This window comes from Branchiostoma floridae, chromosome 1, assembly GCF_000003815.2.
Source record: "Branchiostoma floridae strain S238N-H82 chromosome 1, Bfl_VNyyK, whole genome shotgun sequence".
In the NCBI taxonomy this organism is placed as follows: domain Eukaryota; kingdom Metazoa; phylum Chordata; class Leptocardii; order Amphioxiformes; family Branchiostomatidae; genus Branchiostoma; species Branchiostoma floridae.
Window position 1 is genome coordinate 24,809,457 of NC_049979.1, and position 4,188 is coordinate 24,813,644.

Genomic DNA, 4,188 nt, shown 5'->3' on the forward strand with positions numbered 1-4,188 from the left:
CAGGCAACAAAGACGCTATGACACTCCAACAGACTGTAGCCGGTGCACTTACGTATCCTGCACAAACTTCATGCTCTCATTCAGAAGTCTCACACAATAGGAAGGAGCGCGTTCCTGTTCATTGCTACAACCTACAAGGGGGGCATGACCATATTCAAGGACGAAGGACACGAGGTGTACGAGGGACACGTAGATTGTCACGTTTGTGTAGTCTATGGGAGGCTTTAGTGACCATGGAAGTTACGTGTTCGTGCAAGGTATTAGATATTTGTCCAGATAGAATGAAGCCCAGACCTTTTGCAGAGACGACCCACGGGACGCACACACCCCCAAGTGTTAACCTTGGTGGGCTGGGAACGGATCTACAAGCACAGAGTTGTAGCAGTTGGCTTTTCTTCCCGTTTAGCAACATGTTGTTGGTGTCAGCCCACGAGTCAAGATGAGGTGTTTTGTGGACTGTTACTAGCGGACAGAGTAGATAGATATGGACTACATCAGTCCCAGCACGAGAGGACCAGGTTAACCCAGACATGTACTAGTGTATTGGACTTAATGATCTTATCTGATCCTGCTAGAATAAACCACATGTTTACGTTAACACCGCTAGGTACGTCAGACCACTCTGTAGTTGTATGTAAACTTAACTTGATCCTACCAAGTAAATGTGTAAAGCGTCAAAATGGCTAATACAAACTCCAGAACCCACAAACCCTGGGTTACCCCAGACATACTAGAGATGATCAGGCACAAAACCCTTCTTTACCATGAGTACAAACAATCAAGAACACAGGACAGCTGGACAGACTATACTACGTATAAGAACAGTCTAACATACGAGCTTCGTAAAGCCGAACGTGAATACTACAGCACCATCAGTGACAAGTTTAAAACTCCCGAGGGCTCAAAACTGTTATGGTCTGTTCTCAGCAATCTTACAGGAAAGGGAAGTAGAGGTATTCCAACACTGTCCTACAGGGGTGTTCTAGTAGGGGGGTGTTATTTCACGAAAATTATCAGATTGAACTTTAGCCCTGATTTAGTCTTGGAACGACATTCATGTAAAAAAATAAGAAGTCCAGCCCGAACCCCCCCCCCCCCTACCCTGAAAATTACTTTTTCAGCCCTAAAAACATGTGTTTTTTGGCTTTTTTTGAAACATCTACTACTTTTGATTAAGTACAACGTAGAAAAATGTTCATGACAGAGCCTTTAATGGTTATAATGTAGCATGCCATGCCAGGGGATTACTTTGCACTGCAAAGAGTGTTGTGTCAAGGTCATTTTGTAGGTCAAAGGTCACCAAAATGGTAAAAAAATGCCAATTTTCATGCAAAAATTGACGACTTTCACACATTTCTCAAAGGTCAAAGAAGAAACATGTTTATTATGAGCTCACTGGCTCCTCTGCTGTGTATCATGTCACGAGAATATAGTTTGCGTGATAAAAAAGTCACATAGGCTTCCATCGAATATTTCGAACATACTCATTGCACGCCAACTGTGGCATGATCGAACATTCGAATACCTGATTCGGACGTTGGAACATTTTTGTTGTAACTACAAGTATCCATAACAGAATTCAACATAACATCGTTAACCACAGTCATAATGTTCATTGTGGTTCACTTTGATAGATCATTAACGACTGCGTCAAAGTCTTCCCAGGACACGTCTGCTCTGCAACTTATCTTTGACAAATAGGTCTTCAAGTTGTTGGCATATCTAGACAAAGATAGATTCTTGTATTTCTCCTTTAGCTTGAACAGAGGAGAAGTCTTGGGCAAAGACAGACTGGTAGCCTTGCTGTACCTAATTTCAAGATACAGTCGGTCCACTTTGGCTTCCTCAGATAAAGTTGACTGCGTGAATTTGTCAACCTCCTCTGGTGTCGTGAAGGGACCACCCATGGACTTCAGCTTGTGCAAATCTGCATTCCGTTTTCGATCCAGGTCCTCATTCTGAGCTTCTTTTACGCTGAGTCCCTTCTCTTCTAGCTTCTGCTGTGAATCCTTCCAGCTCTCCCACAGGGCTACGAGCTTACCGTCTTGCCTGACCAGGTCACGGAATTTGTCCATTTCGTCTGCTGGCTTGAGTTCAATCAGGTCGACTGACTTCGCCTTCACTATGCTGCTACTTGCAGCAGCCAACTGACCAGCTCCTCGGACGGATAACTCATGCTGGAACGATCCGACATGCCTCTCAGCAGCAATGTTGTTGATTGGTGCTTGCTTCAACTTAGCTTGATTCTTTCTGCTAACTAGGAGTTCACTGGTTTCGTCATATTCTCCAAACCCAAATACGTTTCCCCTTTGTCTATGGAACCCTTCGGCGAGTTTTGGTAGAGCAAGGGAAGCAACTTTGACAATTCTGTCTGAATGTTCTTTCACAACATCGGCAACAGCTGAGAGAATCTCTTCACTGTACTTGCAGTTCTGGAACAACTCTGTGGTTGTGAATCCAAAGGCTGGCTTGGAAGTGTCCAGAAGTTCCCGTGGATTAGTCGTTGTCAGATCATGGTACAGTTCCTTCATGTGAAGTGTGAGTCTACCGTAGTCGATAGTTGTCGACGTGGTGATCGCTAGGAAAGGCTCTATCAAATGGACACCGAACAACGCACCTACTGCTAGGTGCACCTTCAGAAACTCAACTCCCTCAAATGTCCTCACAATGCAGGACATGAGTGTTAGTAACACAGTGGATGAATTGCTCAGTGACACTGTTGTGTTGGTTTGTGGCAGTTACCAGGAACTTACTGAAAATCTTCTCTGAGCCTATACCCTGTTCGATGGCTGCAAAGAGATTGATAAGTTCACGGTTGAACATCAGCACAGGATGCGTGTGGCAGAGAAGGTGGTCCGGTATGTGGTCGGTGCCAAGCTCTAGAGCCACCATTTCTTCAATGCCGAAGTTGTGACTCACGCCATCTGTGAGCTTGAAAGTGACCTTCTCTTGTATATCCTTGGCAGTGTACTTACCATTACTTACAACAGATAGAATGTTCATGATTGTGATTCTTAGCTGGGTGAGGTTCTCTCTAGTCTCAGAGGAAATCGGAAGCGTGGGGAAGGCACGGTATTTGCCATTGATCGTGATGCCCTGGACGCTAAATGATCCACATCCCTTCTTCTTGCTTCCATCATCATGATAGGTGATGACCACGTCGGAACTCGACATCATCAACTCAACAATTTCTGAAAGGGCGAGGGCCAGAATAGCTTTTCCTGCCTGACGTACCTGTGAATCATGTGGTACAGTGTCCAGGTCAATTACGTCTTCATCCTCTGAGTGGTACTTCCACTTTCTTCCAAACAGAATGTTTGCAGTCTCCACAATGCCTGCTATAGCCTGGCTGTATGAACAGTGGTAAACACTGACGAGTTTGTCCGCACACCTATAGAATTCTGGCTTGACTTTACGAGCAGATATACGTAGATGCTGATAGCACTGTGGCATTACATTGCTATCACTCTCATTGCCGCCAGTGTCCGTGGCAACATGTACAACTCTTCTCCTTTTGGACTGAATTTCCTCAGTTGTAGGATCATATGTACTATCTGCTGTAACATCTTCCTCTGATGTACTGTCAGTAGATACGGCAGTGGTCTCTGTGGTCACCTCCTCCATAGCTTCATCGTATGTTGACCCAAGTAACGTTCTGTCAGCCTTCTTGCGCTCTTCTTCTTTCTTCTGCCTGGCTTGCAAGGCCTTTTCCCTTGCATTCTTTTGTTGCATTGTTCTCTCCCACTTTCTATCAACCTGCTCCTCGCAGTAGCCCTTGCGGTCATTGCGCATGGAATTCAAGAATTCCCATTCCTCGTCTCCCATCTTGACCCCAAACGTGTTCTCCTGGGACTCCCGTGCCGATTTGTTCTCGCAAAAAATGTCAAACAGCTTGTCCATATCACCATTGTATTCATTCATGTCACTTTTCCATTTCTCACTTCGTTTGCACTGTGGCCGATTCATATTGGTCAGGAAGCGGGTGTAAAGTGCTTCTATTCTGCTGGCAATGTATTGCTCCCCAATGGTATATATGTTGCAGAACAACCAGTGGTCTTTTAATGCAGAGGCAAGAATCTTTGCAGCCATAGCTCTGGTTCGCTGGACTTTACCTGCTCTTGCAGGGCGAAGTAGATACATCATACATTCGATGATGTCTTTCTTCCGTGGCAAGACACCATTAGGGAG